At 41.4% G+C, this 26267-nt stretch overlaps 1 protein-coding gene across 4 annotated transcripts in view; it reads right to left on the bottom strand.

Moving 5' to 3' along the window:
- The window catches only part of osbpl5 (oxysterol binding protein-like 5), a 50981-nt gene extending 25296 nt beyond the window's left edge, over nucleotides 1-25685 (bottom strand). For all 4 annotated transcript variants that reach the window (XM_080028270.1, XM_080028272.1, XM_080028271.1 and 1 more), the window contains exons 1-2: nucleotides 25492-25685; nucleotides 8716-8777 (exon numbers count right to left, since the gene is read on the bottom strand). The gene's annotated coding sequence lies outside the window, so the exon portion shown is untranslated. The remainder of the gene's footprint in view (nucleotides 1-8715; nucleotides 8778-25491) is intronic.
- Nucleotides 25686-26267: the final 582 nt, after the last annotated feature.

Genomic DNA, 26267 nt, shown 5'->3' with positions numbered 1-26267 from the left:
CAATTATAGTATTTATGATATTTATTTACGAAAAAAATAACTTGACCATATCCATATACCGTACTTTTCGGACTATAAGCTGCGACTTTTTCCAAATTTTTCGACCCTATTATTACACAGCACAGTACATGGTCTGTAGCTACTAGGGATGGGCGTTAGTAATCGAGTAGGCCTACTCCTCGTTTCAAATGAACTCGATTGGTGGTTTTTTTCAGTGTTTGTAGCCTTTATGCCGGCCGGTGGGCCGCCCCTATTTTAAAATGTTATATACGTGTACAAAACGGCACAAAACGGATAAAATAAAGTATAACAAAATTAAATATTTTGATGCAAGTGCAATAAACTGAGCGTTGTGTCAAACATCAACTGCAAATAACTGCCACCTCCGTGCCACCGTGTTCTCCACAGCACCGTGGAGCTGAACACGGTCTCTCCTTTCTCCAGAACATTGTCAGGAATATAACTGTCCAATTATTTCAAAGCAGATGATAAAATTACGTTTATAAAAAGGGGAGATGACACCTGTTACTCTCAGTTAGTAATGAGTAGCCTAGACTCCAGGTGAGCATGCAAGGTGCTCTCCGCTTGGAAAGAAAAGTAAAGAAGAAGCAAGGCTTACTTCAGGCACATTCGCTGCGAGCCAACAACAGTTAAAAAGCCTTCAATAGGGAATACGGGGATAAGATTCAAAAACCGACTGGTGTAACGTTCCGTTAATGAGGAATTAGTCACGGTAATTATTCACGGACACGGAGTGAGCATTAGGCCTACGCGGTTGGATATACAACTATCTGCTTTGGTGAGTTATTTATATGTATTTAGGACATAGGATATAGGACAATCATTTAATATTATTTGCTGCCCTTCTTATTTTAAATGCTGACTTAGGCAATTTTTTTGTTACAACTACGGCCCATGCTTTTTTTCTCTTTTTTTCTCCCCAACGCAGACCTACTCGATCGGATTAAATTGTGGCCCGCCTATTTAATTACTTTCAATGAGGAAAATGTGTTTTAAACTTGTGGGAATAAATCCTTAATCATATGGCAACTGTGACTGTTTGACAATAAGCATTGAGCGCTTTATTGCGGTGAACCGTTGTTCTGCAGACAGATGCGTTGCGTCTAAAAATAGAAAAAAGTTTAACGAGGAATCGATTGATCTTCGAGGAATGCAAGCGATCACACGAGTAGTGAAAACACTCATGCCCATCCCTATTGCACTAAATGGTAACACTTGAATACGTTATGCAAATATGCAACTTGTTTGTTGAAATGTTAATAAATGGGAGATTCCTCAAGCAGCCATCTCTTTTCCGACAATCCCCTCTGCACGAATTCTTACATATGGTAATTAAACATTAGGCTATAACACCTGCGGTTTATAGTCCAGTGGGCTTATAGTGCGGAAAATACGGTATATGTTTTTGCAAGTTTTGTTTCTGCTGTTTCAATTATATATACAGTCAAGTGCGAAAGTTTGTGAACCCCTTGAACATTTTGGAATTTTATTTATTGTAACCATCATTAATTCATTTTTATCAATACCAGTATTTTTTATATGAAATAACAGATGTTTGTTTATCAATTCAACATTTTTCTTTTCCAGAAATCAATTGTTAAAACAGATAAAACAAATTATTTGACGAATGTTGTATGTGCAAAAGTTTGTGAACCCTGAGCTGCATTGCTTAAATGGAGCAGGTAAACACAATCAGATGGGCCAAATTGAGTCATGAAATGGACCAATGTAGTGAGAGATCTTTAGGGAAGAAATTGGGCGGCACTAGATACAACAGAGATAAAACCAGGTCAGTTTAGGCTCACCAAAGTGAACCCATACAGGTCAGACATGCTAAAAGGGGAAACAATCTCAGAGGATCTCAGGAATAGAGTTGTGATGCTGCACATTTGTCTGGGGACAGCTATAAATTATTTTAAAAAAAGTTTGAGCTCCATCGGTCCACCGTGAGGCAAATCATCTACAAATGAAGAGCTTTAAGAGTGACTGAACATCTGCCTAGAAGTGGACTTCCTTCAAAAATATCCACAAGCGCCACAAGATAAGTGATTTTTCAGTTAAAAGCCAACCCAAACATTACATCTGGTGATTTGCAGACCTCTCTTGCAGCATCTGGGACAGATGTGCATGGTTCCACAATAAGAAGAAAACTCAGTCAACATGGCTTTCATGGGATGGTTGCTGAAGAAGCCTCTGCTCTCAAAAAAGAACAAAACTGCTTGTCACAACTTTGCCAGAGAGCACCTGGAGATACCTGAAGTCTTATTCTGTGGACAGATTAGTCAAAAATTGAACTGTTTGGTCATAACCAAAACCGCCATGTTTGGGCAAAAACGCAATTCTGCCTACCACCTAGAGAACCTTCTCCCAAGTGAATAATGGTGGTTTCAAATTGTCTGCAAATCTCCAGGTGTAATGTTTGGGTTGGCTTTTACCTGAAAAATCACTTTTCTTGTGGCGCTTGAGGATATTTTTGAAGGAAGTCCACTTCTAGGCAGATGTTAAGTCACTCTTAAAGCTCTCCATTTGTAGATGATTTGCCTCACGGTGGACCGATTGAGCTCAAATTTTTTTTTATGAATTTATAACTGTCCCCAGACAAATGTGTAACATCAAAACTCTATTCCTGAGATCCTCTGAGATTTGTTTCCCTTTTAGCATGTCTGACCTGTATGGGTTCACTTTGGTGAGCCTAAACTGACCTGGTTTTATCTCTGTTTTATCTAGTGCCGCCCAATTTCTTTCCTAAAGATCTCTCATTACATTGGTCTATTTCATCAACCAATTTGGCCAACCTGATTGTGTTTACCTTGCTCGATTTAAGCAATGCAGCTCAGGGTTCACAAACTTTTGCACATACAACATTCGTCAAATAATTTGTTTTATCTGTTTTAACAATTGATTTCTGGAAAATAAAAATGTTGAATTGATAAACAAACATCTGTTATTTCATATAAAAAATACTGGTATTGATAAAAATGAATTAATAATGGTTAAAATAAATAAAATTCCAAAAGGCTCAAGGGGTTCACAAACTTTCGCACTTGACTGTATATTTTTTTTCACTCAATCAGTTTTAAACACCTTCTGTAGCACTTAAATTCTAGTGAAATACCACAGAAAAGTAGTGCCACTCATTTTCCAGCATTTCCACTCCCAAAACTGAAAGAAAATCAAGGATGAAAAGGCAATGTATCAGCCAATTTTCACATTGCACCTTGATTTCTATATAAAAGTCAATCAACTAGGTTCTTTCTCATGCTCTGCTTCAAGTCACTGCATCAAATTAAAGGCCACGTTACATCATGACAAGGCCTTATTATAGAGCTGAAAACCTGGGAGGCAAGACAGGTAATAATGAGCTGTGGGGGTTGCATAGGCAGAGACATAGATATGTACAGATACAGAATATTAGCCTGTGTCTGATTAAGGCAGTGCACGCTATTGGCTGGGTGAAGTGTGGTCCTCAAGGGAATGAATATGGTAGGGTTCAGGGCTCATCTGTCTGTCTGCTCGAGACAGGGTAGGTGTGAGGGGCTGGGAGGAAGATGTCTGCCAGCAGAGACCTGGAGGCTGCCTATCCTGACCGGACAGAAGGAGGGTCATTAAGTAAGAGATGGTGGATGACAAGGTGTCGGATTAAAGACTTCAATTAATGATGCTGCAAAGAGCAGCCTGATGGAGGCAAATGGTCCACAAACGGAATACCATTTAAAATCAGTGACTAGCTGCCAAATATGAATAAAGTATACCTAATATATTTTCCTGAAATCTTACTTTATTTGGGTATTATAATGTTTGTTGTGTGTTCTGTCATAGCATCTCTTCTTAGCACACAAACCTGTTTCTACCCTTCATTAGCCAGTTATTGGACAAAATCCTAAACCTGAATAAAAAATGACTGTGGCTATAAAAATCAGGGATGCACCGATCCACTATTTTTAGTTCCGATCCGATTCCGATATCTGGGTTTTGGATATCGGCCGATACCGATACTGTCCGATACGATATCATAATTGTTATAAAAAATGTTGTTGGTGGTGATGTTATGTGTAAGGCTAGGAAGGCTTAACCAATTCTAATTTAAAAGAGCAAGAAATATACACAAATGCAAATAGGTTTATCTTAAAGGCAGAATGAATTAATTATATATATAAGTCCGATATCCGATACGCAGATTTCGGCCATATCGGACCCGATACCGATACTGGATCGAACCCATCCCTAATAAAAATATCGGTCCTCGTCGCAGCAGACCCGCTTCGAATCTGACCCAAGCTCGGTTCTCTGCATGTCCTCCCCTCTTTGCCTCATTTCAACTATGTCTCTCCAATCTGTCTAATAAAAAGGCATAAAATGCCCGAAAATAATCATGAAAAAAAGGACTATACTGAAGCTATACAACTCTATGAATAAACAAGCGAGAAAAGAAAAAGCAGAAGTCCTAGGGAAAAAATAAGCAAAACATCACAGTTCCTGTTTAGGTTTGGAAATGAGTCACAGTGAGAGCCATCTCACAGCTCTATGAGCACATTCAGCACACTCGAGTTAGAGAATGTTGCTGACTAGATACAGCTAATTTTACCAACACCTAAAAGATACCAGTCATTTCTAAAAATATATTAAGTAAGAAAATGGCAATATATTGTAGACAAAGTATATGATCATGATTCAATTATGTAGGTGTATTTCAGCACTTCCAAACGTATTAACTTATCTTTAACTATACTAGCATTAATCCAGATTTAGCTGCAACGTTCCTCACAAAACTGAGATAATGGTTGAGATCATTGTAGTGCTTCATTTTTTCCATGATTATTGATGAGAGGAAACAAGCCAACTTCACCACATTTCTCACCAAAACCCACCGCAGCTTTCTTATGTGGGAAAAAGAAACTCTTACAAAAAAAATAAAACTCAATTGGGAAATGGACTGCTGGATGCTCTCAAACCCATGATGAATGGACAATGCCACGGCAAGACATGCTCATGATTTCTAAAACACTGAATTGGAGGTAATTGGGTCAACCCCTTAAGAGTTCAAGTTCTGCCCTTTGTCCCAGCAGTCACTTGATAGTCGTATCACAAGCATGAGCTAAATCAACTCAATTAAATGAGGATAGATTTTTTCTACAGGTCCTTACACAAGTGTCTTCCCCTTATCTACTTATATATTGTATTACTCAATTTGCTAATCATCACATAATCACTCAAGGATACATATGGTCTATTTTTAAGGATGTTGTACATATATTTTTTGAGTGTGACATTTGTAAAATAGATTCCATGGTAGCTCCAGTGTTTTTATGTGGCACGCTTCCTGTCTGTCTGATGCTGTGAACTTCATCATTGTTCCATATGTCCCCTTTATTCCCTTTCTGTGCACCATTACTGATTATGTAATGATAATCAAAGTTTTGATAAACAGATCAACACTTTCCACAGGATGTCCATCGACCATCTTTTTAGGTCGGTTAATGGTCACTTTTATAAAAGCTAGCAGCAGCTCCTAGGCTAGGCTCTGACAGATACACATGTGTATCCAAGCCAGGGTGCCAGATGCCACTTTTTCCTCGTTTCCACTGAGTAGAGCGGGTCGGGTCGGAGCGGCTCAGAGCGGGACAGCTCACTTTTAAGAATCTCGGTGGTGTTTCCACCGCCAACCCTACCCTTACTGGTAGGGCGGGGTTTAGGCTGGACTGCGATAGCCACCGCCAGAATGTGGGTCAAACTATCGGGCTGTGGAACAACTGTGGTCAAGCCAGCGGTCTCTCGTTTTTGCTTGGTCAAACCAGCCGCTTCTTTATTTATTCCCCCTATGTTGTGAGCACAGATACCGCTCGGTGCAACTGATAGAGACAGCTACGTGACACAGTGTAGCCAACTGATTCATTTAATGACGAGGAAAAACACCACACAATAAACAGTGCTGCGCTCACATTTTCACCAAAACACAAGACTCTCTTCACTCTAGCCGAGGTGACTACACACGGCGGAAATCATTCTTTCTACCAACTGTGGTCAAGCCAGCGGTCTCTCGTTTTTGCTTGGTCAAACCAGCCGCTTCTTTATTTATTCCCCCGTGTTGTTGTGGCTGCGGCAGCTACGTGACTAGCAGTGGGACACAGTGTAACCAACTGATTAGTTTAATGATGAGGAAAAACACCACACAATAAACAGTGCTGTGCTCACATTTTCGCCAAAACACAAGACTCTCTTCACTCTTGCCGAGATGATTACACATGGCGGAAATGATTCTTTCGACCAATCAAAAGACGGCAGTGTGTAGCTCCGCCTTTTAGGCACCCTTTCAGGCGGCTAGTACCCCTACTGAGGAGTACTGAGATTAGGAGCGGCTCAGAGCGGTTAGGTGCGCTTAAACCGTACCCTACCCAACTTTTGGCAAATGAAAAGCCAAACTACCCGGACCGAGCCGCTCCGATCCGACCCGCTCTACTCGGTGGAAACCAGGCATTAGCTTTACCTTGAAGAATCAGCCATTCAAACATTTGCTTTGTGGAATAATCCTCTGAAGAGTTTAACCAAATTAGATAAAAATGTGTTTCCCCACTTGTTCCCCAGTGGTATCTATCCATGCATACAGATTCAGTTTATGTGCCAAGGTTTGAGTTCTCCGACACTCTTTTACTGCCTCCCCAGTGAAATGGAGATTTACATTTCCATCGCAGTGCTTTACTTTTACTGTCATTATGCTGTTTCAGAAAGTATGGGAGGTCGAGATTGGTTTCCATGTCACGGACAAATGGAACACAATAAATAAACATAATTCTCACATTTGCTTAATCAGTGTTGATCAAATTAAATTACATGCTATTGTCTGTGAATGGAGTTCTACAATACAGAGTGCATATGCTTATACATCTAGCATTTCATTTCTTCTGCATTCTGTGTTGTAAGATCAATCTAACCTTACTTTTCTTTAGATGCATTATTATAGACTTGAATGAATGACTTACCTTCATTAACTGGCTCCAGGCTAACATTAAGCAAAATATATAGGACTAGGATAATATTAAGAGTATGATAAAATCATGTTATGCTATGCTTTATCCAGTAACATGTCAAAGAAACGAAAAGCGTTGGACCCGTAGAGACTAAATACAGAAAGGAGAGTTCCTCTACAGCAAGTCAAAGAACATGTAAATCAGTCTGTAAAATCAAATTAACAGTCAGACAAGGCGATGCACTCTCCGCTGTTATTTTGGTCATTATTATTTTAGACATAGTAAACCAGATGAGTGAGACAAAGACATTTTGGTATTTCAGGTATAGCAGTGCCTCTTTAAACAATGGTTTCTAGTTGAGTTTAAATCCTCAAACTTGATATCATATGCACGAAGCAACTGAAATTAACAAAGCCAGAGGGATGGCCACTGCATAGTGTGCACATAAATACTAGAATGTGAATGGCTTGCACAACAGATAAGGTAACTACTAGTCGGTTAGTCATTCGACATTTAAACATAAATTATAAAGGAAATCCGATAACTTGTATGTGTCGTTTATGGCGAGAGAAAAAAATTAGGCCAAAGTAGCGTGGGTGTGAGCTGGTGACTATAGGTTGAGACATTTTTCCTGGTTAATGTGTAATTTGCTGTTAAAACTCATGCGTCTCTGGCACATGCCAAGATTAACAGCTTGGGCAAGGTTGAGTAAAAGCGCTTCCTGACTGATTTGAGCGGATGGTGTACACTCTGCTACCTGCCCCTCAACAAGTCCAACTGATGCAACCATAACACAGTGTCAGGGCACTAAAGCAGACTCAGAAAATGAACTGTCAATTCTATATTTGTGATTTGAGTCTTTTTTTTTTTTTACAGTAAGGGGAGCTAAGTTGAGTAAATGTGGTAAAAACACGTGGTTTCCATCTTTACGCCCAATGGACAGCAGACTGTCTCCAGTAGCGCAAATGTATACAACTATCCAACATGCATGAAGACTTTGTTATGCTTCCATGAGAGACTAAAATACAGTTTACTAAGGATTGGAGGCTGAAAAAAGAAATAGTAACTGGTCATTACACTTTCTCTGCCACTGTATGAAAGATCAACATGTCCTCCAGGCAAACTGCCTGTTTGAGGGCTTTACGTATCTATCTGAAGTATCATTCTGTAGCCAACTGTCCTTGTGCAACCTCAAACACTTACTCCCCTCTAACCCAAATGAATCGGACACACCCTTTAAGCTGCAGATCTCAGTTCCTACACGCGGTTTCTCTTCATTCAATGCTGTACTGTGTTCCAAACTTTGCACCACAGAGTTCCAAAGTCCCCATAACAGTACAAACAGCACTAACTGACACTGTTATCACATGGCAGTAGAAAGTATTCAAATGTAATAAAAACTGGCAAAAAAACAAAACAGAAAGTACATCTACTTCAAGCCTTAAGAGATGGCCCAATTCTCTGTTCTGATCAAAAAAAGTGAGCCATCCCTCTGGGCAACAGTGTGTAAAAATGTAATTTCATTTATGTCACATTTTGAAAGTAGACTGATGCATGAGAGAAAACACGTCCACAAATAAAACCTATTCCTTGGACCATAACACTCAAATGGCACATGGAAACCATTTGCTCAAATGAACTTGCTAAAACGGATAGCCGGCCAATTAAAGCGAGCATATGCATTATTGAGACATTAAAGAGTGGGCCAGCAGGTTAGAGCTCAGCTTACCTTTCCCCGGAGCCGCAGGAGACACCTCATCCAGAAGCCTTTGTTGGAGCGGCCTGTCTCACCTGCAGAGAGGTACAAAAGTTGGAGTAAGGTTTCAGTTTAACTCTCACTGTACAAACAGACAGAGTGGCTCGCTCTCCTTCCCATGCTCCTCCTGGTCACACCACTGTGCGAAGGAGGGTGGAGCCCCACCCAGTAGCAGTCCTAAGGGAGACGCCAACGGTCTCTCTGGGCCAAATGCAGTGTGCTTGCCACCTGCACACTCAGGGCCCACTCACACTAGGGCCGTTTGCCTGTTCCGTGTTGCAGGAAGATTCAGCACGATTCCCCCCCTCCCCACTCCCCCCGCTGGCCCGTGGTCACACTGCTCGTGGCCTGGGCACGATTACACCTTGCCTACGTCACTGTGCGCGTTTAGGATTTGAAGCGTAGCCTACTTGTAGGCTATACGACTGTTTGTGAATATTTTCATCCGGCCAAATTTGCATCAAATATTCCACTTCCAAATTAGAGCAACGAGAATCCTTAATCTATTGTTTTTTTTTTTTTTAATGTAGCCTTGACGTAATAGGTCGCGATAGACAGTCTCATACTTGTGCAGCACGCTGTTTATTATTAATATAACGGCCCGTCATCAGACCATACGTACCGGATGGTTTTATACACATCGATCGCTCCATCAAGTAATCCAAATCAGAACTTTTTGTATGGGCAGAGATCGTTTTTTAAGTGTCTTTATAAAGTTTCTTGTTAAACCTTAGTGTAGGCTACTGTTTCCTTATCACCGGGCCGCGGAGTCCCGTTGTGTGTTGTTTTGTGTTCATCTCCACCGCCATGCGTAAAGACAGTATTATGACAGCTGACGGGAGGAAAAAGAAAAAAATCATCTGACGAACGTGAGTAAACACGAAAACCTTTTTGCTTTGCTTTCTGCGCTCACCTATTTAGCTCTCTCCCTCTTTTATTAGCCCACACCTAGGCCTACACACACGTTAATTCTCACACATTTTATGTAGCTACAGTCCAAGTGGTGGGCAATTCTGGTGCCGACTAGAAAGGCAGCGGACGTTAACGGACAATGCATCCTTAATAAATTCACGTCAGGAACGCCGCCTGTGCGCTTGCTTGTGCGCGTCATCTCATTAGCATCTGTACTTTGGCCACGGCACACCTCTCCCAAGTGTGCCGTGGCCAAGGGGCTGTTCCGTGCTGGAATACGGATGGCGTGGTCACACTAGCCAAACGTTCTAGACTTTAGTATACAAATGAGCTCGGGCACGGGGCCGCGGCCCTAGTGTGAGTGGCCCCTCACACACCACTGTCACTCAGCTAGTCTGCAGCTAATGTAGATTTGTGGCAACAGAAAACAGCTAGGACAGTGAATCGCAGGTCCATAAAAAGGTTGATTTAAAATGTGAGTATAACTGACATCATCACTCACAATGCTCTTCCAAAGTAACAGGATTCCATTCTCTGCGTGTGTTTACACAGTGAACACCTATACTTAACCCTACTCAACAAACATTTACACACACACGCTTACGTATCTTTGGGGGGACTACTACTCTTACACTAGACAAATACACACACCCTAGTAGGATGTGATTCCAGGATCTGCAGTCCTGCAGACAATTTAGTTTCCGTCCATCTTAAACAAATCCACTACTCTTTTTATATAAAATGTGACCCTCATTCTAACTGGTTGTTCTTTGAATGTTTTTTGCAATTTGAAAATAATATGTGTATGTTGTTACTTGTTATACATGCTGGTCTAACTTGTTTTTTCCTGGAAATGCCTCTTAATCCGGCCTGTTCAGAAACAGAGCAGCTGGGATGTGTGATAAGCCACCAATCCAACACACCAATTCACAAAGCAGCAAGCATGCATACACACAGACACAGACACAAATATACCCCTAATATATAACAAAGATTAACAATTTCTAACAGATCTACACACATTTTTATTTAACAATTGCATTAAATTGTAGGACTACTCAATATGCCTATAAAACAGGAATAAACATTTGCGCAGTACAGGTTATCCTCTATGAATGATCATCAATTTTCCTAATATGGTTCAGTAAAGTTAGAACAAATGGAAGAAAAATTAACATGATAAAGCAGTTCAAAACAAAAACAGGGCATGGATATTTGCTGATAAGACCCCAATGTAATGATCTAACAGCAAACCAACAAGTGTAAAATGGGTTGGGCAGGAGAGGCGGAATCTATGCCGTTAAATCCTATGAGCAAAGGAGGCAGCCATAACACTTGAGAACATCTAACCTACATAAGAAGTGAACTGAGAGAGAATCCCTGAGCTGACAGCGCTTGAGGGACAAAAACAAAAGGGTGCAGGCGGCGCAAAGGGGATGGGGGCCAAACACAGACAGCAACTAGAGGGAGGAAGACATAGAAAAGATGTTAGGAAAGGCTCTGTCATCCACAACAGTCAGTTCTCTTCATGTATTCAGGCTGTCCTACACAAAAGCACCATGCATGCACAACATATGGTACAAGAATGATAAAATTTACAAAGTGGGCATGTGCAAAGAGTGATGGAAGAGACTGTGACCCAGAACGTGGCATGGTTTGTGATGGAAGGATTCCAGAGCTACACCACTCTCTAATACACACTTCTGGCTGTCCTACTTTTTGTCAATCAGACCAGACGTTTAAATATCTGTTCTCTGGAGCAATGCACAGTGCAGGAAGAATTAAACCGAATGCCACGCACAAGTGACGCTGCAAGATTATGAGGTTGTATATTGACCACATTGCATTCCCCTACCTGCACTCTCTGTCACAACAATAACTCAGAGAAAATGACATTTAAAACCCTAACATGTTGGAATTTAACGCAATATTTAACCATCTCAAATAGATTTTGCTAACACTCAGAGCGAGACATGAAGAACTGACTTATGACTGTGACAACTGATGATGTAAAACACAATCACTTACTATTGAGACTTGAGAGTTTGCCAATAAGCCACATTAGCTTTGCAATCAAAGGGGCACTTTACACTGTGAAAACGTGAGTTTTCCAGTTTTTGGTTTAAAAAAAAAACCCCGTTCAGACACAATTTATCTGACATCTTCACCCGTACACATGTTTTCAGAGGAAACGGGCCGAAATCGCTGTAGTAGCAGTGTAGCAGCCATGCCAAGCCAATAGTCAGCGGTGACACAGCCTAGTAGATCTCTTCCGGTACAATTTGATGCATAAAACCTTACTGTAACCGAAAATTAATGCCACTAACGTTCATAAAGTGGTTGGTGTAAGCTTGGGGTTACAAATATTGTAAAAGACAAGCTTTCTGTCCTCTTATTTCACCGCATTGAACTCGTAAAAACAGAAGACTTGCTGATAGTGAAGGGGCTTCGTGAGCGGATACCTTCCTGTTAGGCGTACTTCAAAATAAAAGTCAACTCACGTGTGTCCAGTGAAATGCTATTAATGTTTAGCCAGTGAAATGCTTTTACTGTGAAGCCGTAGCCTTAATGCTCCTTTTGTTGAACAGTAGCCTAACTTAACCGCTGCACGCTGATAGTGTTTTTAATGTAGAGAGAGCCGTGTCCCTGGCATATAGAAGTGACACACGTTTATTTAGATAGAAAAACAGGCAGAGCACAAATCTTTCCCCAGCCAAAGTGGCGGGTGGTCTCAATAACTAACTGCGGTAATCGCTTGGACTAAATTGGCGAGTGTTAGCCTATACTTTAGCCCTGCACGTCACTCTCCGCTGATCACAGTGATGGTGCCGTGGAGACACCGTTCATGTTGTCTTCTAACTTTATAACTCGTGTGTGGGTATTTTGACAGCAAATGTTATAGACTACGCATGTGTGAGGGTGGAGCCGTGACGTCAGCGTTATCAGGGGAAATGGTTTCGGTGTTTACAGGAAACCAAAACCGTTAAGTTTTCCAAAAAATCCTCCCTGGGAGGTGATCTCAAAAACCTGCGGTTTCATGCCTGCGTTTGCTGTTTTCCTGTAAATGATATAGTGCAACCGCGGGAATTTTTCCGCGTTTGCACCGTTTCGTGTTGTCGTGTAAAGTGCCCCAAAGACTATATGGTTTTGGATCGGTGAAATACTGCCACATGCATATTGATTAACCAGAACGCTTCTTTGCAAGCGCTCAACTGAGTAAAATTTACATAAGAACACAGCTAGCTGGCCTCCTTGAGAGCCAAGTCGGACTGATGAAGAATCCAGGCCAGATCCTTCCCACCGATTTATAGTTGCGTCTCTGGCTCAATTAATGGAAAAAAATAGGAAAGGCGTGAATAATAAATTGCGACTCAAAGAAGTTGCTCGAATTAAGAATATAGCAAAGGCTGGAAACTGAAGCAAAAATTATAACAAAAGTGCTGATAACTGGCTGATATTCTTAAATATACTATTCAAACATGACTCTGATACACCAAGGTTGCGTTCCGAATCGCATACTCTTTCTTTTTTCTATTCTACATACTACATCTGACGATAAAAAGAATCTAGTTAGGATGCAGTAGGCATACTATTGGGACATACTTTTCTCTCTTATTTCATCATAACATTGCGCCTTGATCTTGCGTCTTGCTTTTATATCCGTCGCATCCCCGTTTGTTTTCATATGGAGGCTTCGTCGATGTTACGTCACTTCAGGTGCGCACTGGATTGTGGGTCAGAATCGCCCAAATAGGATGCACTTTTCAACACTAACAATCTTGGCCGCATGAAGTAGGACATCCGGGTACTTCTAACCATCCTAAATCTGGCCACAAGAATCGGGACATCCTAAATCTTTTTTCTACATACTATATAGTAGAAAGTATGCGATTCGGAACGCAACCAAAGTTTTTGCAGGTCCACTTGTCCATCCACTGAGTTTGTCGATCATGTACAGTCCCCTCCAATAGTATTGGAACGGTGAGGCCAATTCCTTTATTTTTGCTGTAGACTGGGAACTTTTGGGTTTGACACCAAACGATGAATATGAGACAATAGCTCAACATTTTAGCTTTCATTTCCAGGTATTAACATCTGGATCCGATACACAACTTAGAAGATAGCATTTTTTGAAAAGGAACGCCAAATTTTTAGGCAAGCAAAAGTATTGGAACAGATATACTTTAAATAAATTAAAGTGAATAAACCGTAATATTTTGTCGCAAATACTTTGCTTGCAATAACTGCATCAAGCCTGTGACCCATTGACATCACCAAACTTTTGCATTCTTCTTTTGTGATGCTTTTCCAGGCTTTCATTCAGTTGCTGTTTGTGTTAGGGGGTTACTCCCTTCGGTCTCCGTTTTAGCAGGTAACATGCATGCTCTATAGGGTTTAAGTCTGGAGATTGACTTGGCCAGTCTAAAACCTTCCACTTCTTGCCCCTGATGAACTCCTTTTTTGTTTTTGCAGGTTTTTTGGATCATTATCTTGCTGCATGATGAAGGATCTTCCAATCAGTTTGGTTGCATCTTTCTTTAAATTGGCAGACAAAATGTTCCTGTAGACTTCTGAGTAGACTTCATTTTGCTACTGCTATCATGTGTTACTGTGTTGTTGTCAAGATGCACCTTTACCAAAGTGATGAAAAGGCTAAAGTTCAGAGAAAGAAAGAATCTGCTCATGATCCCAAACATACAAGCTCATCTGTGAAACACGGTGGAGGCAATGTCATGGTTTGGGCTTGCATGGCTTCTTCTGGGACAGGCTCATTATTCTTCATTGATGATGTAACACATGATGGCAACAGCAAAATTAACTGTAAGTCTACAGAAACATTTTGTCTGCCAATTTAAGGAAATATGCAACCAAACTGATTGGAAGATCCTCCATCATGCAGCAAGATAATGACCCAAAACACAACAAAGGAGTTAATCAGGGGCAAGAAGTGGAAGGTTATAGACTGGCCAAGTCAATCTCCAGACTTAAACCCTATAGAGCATGCATTTTACCTGCCAAAGAGGAGACTTAAGAGAGTAACCCCCTAACACAAACAGCAACTGAATGAGGCTGTGTTGAAAGCCTGGAAAAGCATCACAAAAGAAGAATGCAAAAGTTTGGTGATGTCAATGGGTCACACAGGCTTGATGCGGTTATTGCAAGCAAAGGATTTGCGACAAAATATTACGTTTTATTCACTTTAATGTATTTAAAGTCTATCTGTTCCAATACTTCTGCTCGCCTAAAAATGTGGTGTTCCTTTACAAAAAATGCTATCTTATGTGTTGTGTATCGGATCCAGATGTTTAATACCTTGAAATGAAATCTGACATGTTGATCTATTGTCTCATATTCATCTTTTGGTGTCAAACCCAAATGTTTCCAGTCTACAGCAAAAATAAAGGAATTGGCCTCACCGTTCCAATACTATTGGAGGGGACTGTATATCTACATGTCCAATTTGTTAAAATGTTATTTTAAGTATTAATATTATTGTTCAGTTAAGATTAATTATTTATCTGAAGCATGAGTGGTAATCACTCTTTCCACATGTACCCACCTTTACACAGAGGGCATTTCCAATGGCCACAATAAGCTGAGTGTGTGCAACGGAAAATGGAAACAAATTGGATTCACTTCCAACATAATAAAAATTGCATTTTTATGGGTAGCCACCATTAAGGATGGGGCCGATACCTGCTAAAGAGGAGACTGAATATAGTAACCCATCCAAAACAAACAGCAACTGAGAGAGGCTGCGGTGAAAGCCTGGAAAAGCATCACAAAAGAATAATGCAAAAGTTTGGTGATGTCAATGGGTCACAGGCTTGATGCGGTTATTGCAAGCGAAGGATTTGCGAGAAAATATTACGTTTTATTCACTTTAATTTATGTTAAAGAGGACCTATGATGCTTTTTGACTTTTATGACCTATAAACGTTGTTATGATGATTCATAGTCATGCTTAACCATACTAAATTATCAAATAATGACTTACATGCATTTCGACGTATTCCCTGCTGACCGTCTGGGGTGTGTGCAGAGCACTAAACACTATTCTAGCCAGTCGAGAAGTCACGTCTTCAAAGCGGTCTACCCTTTCATAATTCGTGACGTCGCATAAAAATTTGTGACGTGACCACGCGGATGTTTCCATGTATGGTAATGCTGACACTTCCCTGTTCGTGTCTGCCTCGCGCCTTTATAGGTCCATGCTCGCGCTTCCCGCCACTGAAAGTGTTCCGGAAGGAAGGTAACCAATCACAACGGAGTGGGGTTTGCAAGGGGGGGGGGGGGGGGGGGAGGGTAGCGGAGATGGCCGATGCACAGGCGGAGGGAGCGGAGATTGCCGAAGCACACACACTCAAGTGTTGACAGGATGTGCTGGATCGGCAAAATAAGAGAAAGAGCTTCCCGAAAATCTACATAGTTTTTTGTGATGTGATTCGTGTCAGGTTGCTCTATAGCAGTGTAAAACAAGAAATTAAGACCAGAAAAGCAGTATAATAGGTCCTCTTTAAGTCTATCTGTTCCAATACTTTTACTCACCTAAAAATGTGGTGTTCCTTTACAAATAATGCTATCTTCTCAGTTGTGTATCAGATCCAGATGCAAATACAGATACAGATACCTGGAAATGAAAGCTGAAATGTTGATCTCATCTTGTCCCATATTCATCTTTTGGTGTCAAACCCAAATGTTTCCAGTCTACAGCAAAAATGTAGGAATTGGCCTCACCGTTCCAATACTTTTGGAGGGGACTGTATTTGTTGCTCTTTTTAGCTGTGTTGCTTAAGCCTTCCTAACCTTACACATAACATCACCACCAACAAAGAAATGTATAATATTTATGATATCGGACAGTATCGGTATCGGCTGATATCCAAAACCCAGATATTGGAATCGGATCGGAACAAAAAATAGTGGATCGGTGCATCCTTAGCCACCATTCACCTCCGCCTCAAGTAATGCATACTTAGCTTAATGTGTGATCAGGTCACGCATGGCCCTGCAGAAAAAGCAGACAGATAAATATGAAGTCACTGTCTATTGAGGGAATTAAAGTGTTTTCAGTCGAGTCCTTCATTTGTTCCAGGACCTGAAAATCTAATTCGAGTGGATGATGGAGGCTGATAAGTGTCCTTGGGTAAACAGGGAATGTTTGTCATGTTCAGCCAGTGCGCACAGACATAATCTCTGTAAACCTCAGAATTCTCCCTGAATTAACTTGAAGCCTGAGACACAGGGACACAAAGTAAGCAGTCACTGCTCGATAATGATAGATTAGACTTTGCAAGAATGGCATCAGGTCTGAGGGCACATCAATAGCACTCAAATGCCTCACAAACTCATTATTGCTCACCATATGCCCTACAACCCTGAGGCCAGTTAGGTCGAACTCTGGGCTGACCAACTAAAACTAGTAAAATACAGATCAATGGGATTCAGCAACATGGGACAACAGCAACCATCGAATATGGACAACACTTGGTTGATAATGAACCAGTACTACTAATATGGGGGTCGGGGGGGGAAATCGAGAGATAGACAGAGAGCGGCACAGAGGCCTTTATTTCATAATTTTGCATTTTGACTTCAAAGTGATCATAACTAGCCTAGTGATCATCTTTCTTTAGACTGACTCCCACTGTCGGGGCGTTGACCAGCTGATCAGACCAGCTGTTTGAGACGGAGATGAAAAGGAAAGTGAAACTGAAGGCGGAGCAGTTAAATAGTTAAATTAATAAATATTGTTACAAAACACAATAATGTGTTGTGATATCTGCTTAAGTAGCCTACAGTAGCTCACATCGCCAACCACTCCTCGAAATAATAATAAAAAAATTAAAAAAAATTAAAAACGGTTTCCGTTTATTGATTTTTCCTAAACGGTTATGATTTACCAAACGGTTACATGTGTACATGCGTACACGTGCACAGTCACACCCCTTAATGTGAGCCTCCTTTTGTTCTGATATAGTCCAAGATTTTGCATTAAACATAAGGTCCATTGGCATTAGTCTTCTACTTGACTTGGAGCCCAATATTCTGCATAATATTAACCAAAATATGAACTGCAAATCATTTTCAACATTGAACTGTAGCTGTGGGCGGCCATCCTTTTTAAATTAGGCTGTGATGATCACCAGGTTGTTTATTACATTTGAGAGACGTGAAGCACAATTAGTCTGCATGCATGGAGACGACAGGGTGTCTGACTGTACAACTTTTGAACAGTAGACGTAAGTATGATGATGTAATTCTGCTGAACCTTACATAATTACATATACATTTAGTTTCAGTTATTTCCATTCAATTGCTATCTCATGCACACCCACACTCTCTTTTGTTGCTTAAATTATATTTTAACTTCAATATCATTAATTCAAGTTTCAAGTCCTGATAGGGTTAGGCCTTTTTACCAAAGCCTGGTAGAGTCTAATCTGGGCTCAACCCCCATGAGAAAAGCTGAGGACCCAAATCAGATGAGCCACCAATCCGCTTCACTGTGTCGATCTGTATGGGCTAAGGTTTCTTTTTTCCATTGCACTGCTGCACACGCACTGCTTGAAAATGAACATGTTGTGAGCACAGTAATAGATATGACGGACAAATGCATAACATGCAGGGCTGTACAGTGCAACATACTGTATGTCACACATGCTATGACAAAATAGGTCCGTGTGATGAATACATTTATTGCAGTATCACCTGTGCCATACAGTTGTGCGTGTGTGTGTGAGAGTGTGAGTGTTGACCACTTGTTTGTGTGAGGTCAGGTGAGGGTCGTGTCAGTGCTTGTTACAGTACATTGCAACCTGAGCTTATATACACACTTATTTTTTTACAGATAAGTAAGGTAAGTTCTGGTCTCACACACCAGGAGAGAGACCCACTTCCCACAACAAACCTGTTGGACTGAGAAACATACAATTACTGCAGTTTGGCTGTTGGTTTGCTACGCTACATTAATCATTTCAACATGAAGCACTTTTTTTCAGAAACAACTATAGCAGCTAAATGTATGTCCTTTGCCACACACACACACACACACACACACACACACACACACACACACACACACACACACACACACACACACACACACACACACACACACACACACACACACACACACACACACACACACACACACACACACACACACACACACACACACACACACACACACACACACACACACACACACACACACACACACACACACACACACACACACACACACACACACACACACACACACACACACACACACACACACACACACACACACACACACACACACCCCTTGTGGTTGTTTTTAGAGCTGGTAACGGAAAAACAAGATGTGTACAGTCATGGACAAAAGAAAAGTGTTGGCACCCCTGGAATTCTGTCAGATAGTGCACTGTCTCACCCAGAAAAGGATTGCAATAACAACTGCTTTGGCATTAATATTTATATTACATTTGTACACTTGGTTGCACAACCTTTAGAAAAAATAACTGAAAAAAATGGGTTCCTGTATCCATCAATACATTTTCCACCTCTCCACTGGAATTTTGGACCATTCTTCCTTTGCCATCTGCTCCAGGTCGCTCAGGTTTGAAGGGTGCCTTCTCCAAACAGCTGTTTTCAGATCTCAGGTGTTCTATGGGATTCAGATCTGGACTCATTGCTGGCCACTTCATAACTCTCCAGCACTTTCTCTCAAACCATTTCTGCTTTTTGAAGTATGCTTTTGGTCATTGTCCTGCTGGAAGACCCATGACCTCTGACTGAGACCCAGCTTTCTGACCTTGGGCCTTACATTGCTCTTCAGAATTCCTTGATAGTCCTCCGATTTCATGCACACAGTCAAGGAGTCCTGTGCCAGTGGCAGCAAATCAACCCCAAAACATCTTTGAACCTCCACCATGTTCGACTGTGTTCTTCTCTTTGAAGGCCTAATTTTTTTTTCTGTAAACACATTGATGTCTTTTACCAAATAAATTATATTCGATTTGGCTTTTGGTTATCTATTCCGCTTTTGTGTTTTGTTTCATTGCAAACAAATGACAAACATATTAAAGCGGCAACGAGTAACTTTTAAATATCTTTTAAACAGCCTCATGTTTCCTCTCATAATCATAAATTACCTTTAACAGCAAACGAGACCATCAGTGCAAAGAAAGACGTTTTTATATAGTTTTTATTACTGCATTTGATCTGGTCGTACACCCAGTCCGATTTTCGGTTCACGCGTGCATGCTCTATGGTCACATATCCGTATTGGTCACAGATTTCAGTGTGGCGCAGTTACGCGATTTGAGAAGCCTATCCCTCCAGGTGAGGGAAGGGGAGCGGGAGCCTTGTTTGAGACAGTTGTTTGTCGTCATAATGACTGATAACGGGGCTGAACCATAAAAGAAAAAAAAGAAAATGCAATGAAGAAAAGCGAAAAGGGAGAGTGATAGTCGGGCGGGAGGGCGTTGCCAAGCAACGTATACACAATTTCACGCAGCGAACCTAGACTGCAGCATGGACTGCAGTGTTTACTCCTAAATGAATGAGCGGTAGCCTACTAAAACAAAGTTTACTTTGCCTCACCAGCATCATCAGATGACCATTATTCATCTGAAATAGTCATTATTTACAACATAAACACATTACCTCATCGTGATACTAACTAACTGCCATCTCTCGTTCATTCGCTTTGTGTGAGGACACGGGGACTCGTTCAGCTCCGTGAGAGGTGACAATGCATCAACTCATTGCAATCAGGTGTGTTTAGCACTTACTGGCATTAGTTGATGCTGTGTCACCCATAGACTCATGGAGCCGAAAAGAGTCCGGTGCCCTCACACTTTGCTTTCAACACACGGACACGCACCATATTGCTTCCTGATTATTTGAATCTGCACGCCCTGCACGCTGCCTGCACGAGCTAGAAAACAGCTTCACGACAGCTGGCGTCGTAATAATACTACCGCTTTTGTTCAAAGGTGTCGCCAACGTGCCGACTTACTCGTAGTGGCTTTAATGCCAAAACATTTGTACTTGCAAACATTTTCTTGGAGAAGCAGTGCATTATCTGACAGAATTCCAGAGGTGCCAACACTTTTGTCCATGACTGTACATGTTAGTGAAGAACAGGACACTGTAGCTTATCATGTCCCAATAGCTACTAGTTTACAAAAAAACTTAGTTGAGTAGCGAGGAAGCCTAAACAATATCTTGCTGTGTTGGCTAGGGTAAGACACTGAACAATCCCTAACAGAAGTCAAATAATATCATAATATGGCATTAACCTTATAATGACTGACATTTTAGAAAACATTTATTTTCTTTGCTCCAGGACTAAGATGAGAAGATCGATGTCAATTTCCTCTCTCTGCATAGTCATCAAACAAAGACATTTAAAATGTATATAAGAGCATAAGCAGGGGAAAATGACTGAAGCAGGGACACACAAACATTGGATGGACGGTGCACAAAATAAATGTGCTGTAGAAGTGGTGTGTGAAACTTAGTAACCGTTAGAAACCGTAACCAACATAACTCAAACTGTTGCTGGCCATTATGATTGGTTAACTCGAGTGAGTGTGGTACCACTTTAAGACTGAGGTCAGACGATGGTCCCATGTGATGGAAACCTTCCATGCTTTGAAACCTGAGGTCTTTCCTAAAGGTTAAGGCGATGCTTTTTTTTCCTGGAGCTGCTTGGCATGGACAGTATACCTGAATTCCACACGAGTTATTGTCCGTGTGTACACTCACTGTCACTTTCTCCCCTCGCCTTGCTACCTACCCTATTACAAAATCAACCCTGATGTGTCTGCAGCCAATGAAATGCCATGAGATAAAAACAGCAGCCGGCAGATGCCAAAAAGTAGAGCCAATCTGACACAGTCTGCACAGAGCCCCATGATGACCCTCCAAACAGGGCTTTAATGTTAAAACCATGACGTAATACAAGCTTCTCAGCAACACCTCCTCCAGAATAAAACACTCATCGTAAAAAAGTACAGGAAAAAATCTACAACATCCCTGCTGTAAACTCAACACAGATGCTACAGTTTATCCCTTGAAACTGCAGATAATCTGCGTTTGACATGGGGAATACTTGGTGCCAATCATTTTCAGGGACTGGACCAAGTCCCTGTGGAAGGCCTGCCAGTCACAACGAAATAATGTTCACAACAAGGACACGTTCTACTGCCTAATACTTATGGTGGGTGATTTGCAAAATAGCCGATTACTGATGTTGTGTACGTCAAAATAAAATACACATTATAAGTGAGTACAGCACTGGCAGAAAGCATCAACTATGCGTTTTGTTTTCCTGTAAATTCGCATTTGCGTGAATATTTACAAGTGCAACCAACAATTTCCACAAAGTAAAACACATTTGGTCCTGAGTAAAGCTTTTAGACAAACAGCAGGTCTATACATTAGGCTAGAGATGAATGTGAGAGGTGGACATCGATTGCAGAGGCGCTAGCGCATGCTACAACAAGAACGACCTGGCTGCCACTGCATCAGTAAAAAGAATAGCAGTGGACCTTTGGTGTAAAACCTGCTCTATAAATACACACAGGAGTGACCCAGCAGCCTAGGAACAAACGTCAAGGGGGGCCAGGAGTTTATTCACAGACCCTAACCCCTAACTTTTATTTTTGTGTGTGTGTGTTGGGTGGGGGGGGGGGGGGGGTACTAAATAGGCTGCCTTTTGGTGTCTTTTAGTTTTCTATAAGACACCAAGTCAACAAACTCATAATGGAAGGGATTTTCATCTCTCAGACATGTAATGTGGCTTTTACAAATATGATAACTGTACAAATAATGCATCCATAGTACATATGGGACGGGCCATACAGGATTTGATTTGGTTACTTTGTCTTCTCCATTCTTCCCAATTTAATGATCTAGCGATATCCTAGAACATGTCAGCACCAATGTGTTCACAGATGGGTTTTCTCTGGGAATAAAGTGACATTTGTTCTTAGACATAAAAGGCCAACTTACAGCTGTGAAGTAACTTGGGACCAAAAAAAACTCTTCAAAGCCATGGTTGGGGATGGAAATCTTGGCACAATGAAAGACTTCTAAAAGTGTTTTTTTGCTCTCTGGAGGCAGAGAGACAGATTATATATGGAGAAGTATTAGCCTAGATTCCCCCAGTAGATCCCGGAGAAAGCATCGAAATATTAGGGGAATCGGAATAGTGCTGAGCGACTTAACAAACCCCAGAGTGAGAAATGTCCATTGTTAAATAAAACAATCTGAAATATTATGCTGGACAAACACTGAAACACACTTCATTACAGCTCTGATAAGTAAAGGTATAAGATTAGACTGACATTGAGAGGGGAGAGAGGACATGCTAAAACAATGTCTTCAGCTGGACTCAAAACTAGGAACACGACACTGTCAGGGTCTTCATAACCCTTAGGCCACCAGGATGCCCTAGGGTGGCTTCACCTATAGAGTCAGATCCACATTATGTGGATGGATGGACATGAGTATTCCTCACAACACAGCATGTTGGGATATCTGTTACTGCATCTTCCTGTTAGAAAAAGTAATGATGGAACACAAACAATAAAAAACAATAACCACCTACAGAAACAGCTCTCCTTATTCTCCCCACGTTTCTCTCTTTTCTTCCTTCACTACTCTCTCCCCAGTTGTCATTCACAGCAGGGCAAAGCCACAGTTGTAGTTGATAGGCTAAGGCTTAGGAGGCAACACCGTTAAATATCCCCACCTGATTAGTGCAAGGTAGACTCACACATGGCAGACACGTCACATGGCATGACCAGACTTTGGGTGTTAACCAGATCAGAACATAAAACCTCTCGTCAATATAAATGCTAAATTGTAAAAACTGGAATGGAAAATTAAATATATGTTGATTTGTTCTGTTATAGAAGATTAAGACATAATCTATTGAAGGGCATTATACAGAGTACTTAGAGCAACGGCAGATATAAAAACAGTAGTTGTGTTGTCATGGCCTATTTCAAATTATCCATTGAAGTGGTATGACCTTCAAATGCCTTTATTTTGCCAACCCTGCTACTGTCACCCTTTGACATTTGCCGTTCAATATAGGATCAATTTTTGTCCAGGGCCAGACTAACAGAGAGCCCTAATACTAGATATCAGGCCTTTATCAGTCCCTATAACCCAGTGTGAGAAAGACAAGGTAGAGACTATTTAACTGTATTTCTCACTCAGCTGCAACATCCCAAATATTACCTGACATTACATTTTTAAGCACTCCGAGTCTGGTAATAATTTGAGCTTAGACTGCATTGTCTCTGTCCCCCGACCCCAACGCAACACAGTCACCCTTTTAACTATTAACTAAAGTGCACTTGTGTGCTATTCTCATCTCTAGCAAAGCCCAACTCCACATAATACCGCACAATTAAGGACGGCGAGCTCCACTGTCTTTGTCTGCACTCACCGGGAGTAGACAGAGAAGGGTGAGGAGGAGTGGCACTTTAAAATATCCACATTTAGTCATTATCTCGTCGAGATCAAAACACATGAATAGAGCCCAACCCACACTGGGTTTTTGATGCTGACATCAATGCAAGTATGTTTAAGAGTTTAAACAAATCTTATAATAGGCAATCATACTGCTCTTTTTTTTATAAAACACACAACATAAACAACAATTTAAAAAAATGGATCCCTTAAATTAACTCTGACCTAGATATTTATGGAGGAGACATTTTGCAGTTGAAAAATAAACGTATCATTAGTAGTTCAGCCATGTGATAAATAATAACCACAAACATATTTGAGTTTCCACACTGCAATTTTTAGTTACTCATCATCAGCTGGCTTATACACCTTTAACAATGGTGCTGCAGAAAGGCAAAATTGGCAGATGTATCGCTCTAGTTCTATATCACATGAACTCCTAGTCTTTAATGAAGAATGTCACCATCACATTTGCCTATCATTTTGTATGATGTACCACAAAAAAAATTACAAACAGAACTAGGCAATACATTCTCTTCAGATAAAGCAGTTCTACTTTGCTGGTATCGAACACATGCAGCACTGGAGTAGTTGAACCATGTTGAAGATGGCCTGCATTGCATACATTTGACATTTAAATGTGCACCCGTCCGTGTGCAACACGCCGTGCCCTGCAAGCCATAACGCCGGTGCACCGAGTCCTTCATAGAATGGAGGCCGCTGAAGTAGCATTAATCGCTATGGTTGTCCCAGCGATGACTGCTTTGCCACACAGCTGTGATAATGGGCAACATTGGCAATGCTTGTTTGGTCCACTTTACCTATCCAGTTTACAGTTACAAATGAAACAGGTGATAGCAATAAAGTAAACCGCCTGAGGGAAATCATATGGGAGGTACCTGGCTGCCCTTCATTGTCACTGCCACCTTATAGACATCGGCTAGATTCGTGGTTGCCATGCAAACAAATGACAGCCAAGCTGCAGCCGCATGGGGCACGGTCTGCTAACGTGGTGATCAGGGTGTACTTTCTGGAGCTAGCTTGTTACGTTAGCAACTTCCAAGCGAGACGACACACCAAACAAACACAGATAACGTTAATACCAACACCGACCACAATCCTCCAGATATTGCGAAGTTATGACGTTAGAAAACGACCCTCTGGATCCAGGGGAAAAGAAAAAGCTCCACATTCTCGCAGTTATCTGCAATTTGAGCCCCGCTAGCTAGCGTCGTAAGTTAGCACATAAAACAAACGTTAGTTGAAGAAACCCAAGAAACGTTCGTTAAAAAAACAGCAAGTAATGTGTCTCGCCGTGCTGGCAGGGTGTAGTAAGGCAGCAGTTAAATGTAAACTTACTCGGTGTCGACCAGCGCTGCGTTCAGACAGTTGTTTCCGAGTTGCCCTCCCAGTCCGGCGTCATAGCACGGGGCTGAGCGAGACAGCTGGGTCGTGGGGAACGGCGGGCGGGCTGTGGCGGAGTCGGCTGGAGGAGAAGTTGCTCCGTTTCAACATGGAGAGTGTGAAGAGGACTGGACCCTCCTGCTGCGGTTCATCTGGCTGCTGCCGCTGTTGCTGCTACATGGGAGGCATGGCGACACCTATGGCCGCAGCAGTGAACAGCACCTGCTGCATGGTACGGTACTGCAGATATTCACCATGGAGACGAAGTTCCTCATCATGAAAAGTAGTTAGGCTGTTTTAGGGAAGGCCTTCTCCTTGAAGGCCTAGGTCTGCTACTGAAGGTTAGACCTAAAGTAGCCTATTACAATTAAAGAAGCCTACTCATTTGGCAGCAACATGGTCCTTGTCAGTACTAGCCTATTGTCGTTTTATTGGATTATTAGTAGGCTACTGATGCAATAATATAGTATAATAATAATAGAGGCCTACAAAAAGCATTTTACTGTTGAAGCGGGTGGAGTTAGAGCATTATACACACACACAGACACACACAAACAGAGGTCTATAAGCCTACATTTTTCATTATCATTATGTAGGCTAAGAGTAAGAGGCTAAGCCAATCACAACTTATCAAAATCAACCTGATTTACAGTTTTCCTCAGAATGTTTTGGTGGTGATTTGACTAGGCCTAAAAGTAGGCTAAGGAACCTCAAAAATCTACAAAGTGAAC

Source organism: Ammodytes marinus, assembly GCF_949987685.1.
Source record: "Ammodytes marinus genome assembly, chromosome: 5".
NCBI classification, from domain to species: Eukaryota; Metazoa; Chordata; class Actinopteri; order Uranoscopiformes; family Ammodytidae; genus Ammodytes; species Ammodytes marinus.
Note: the sequence above shows the minus strand (reverse complement) of the source record. Positions and strands in the feature narration are given on the sequence as shown.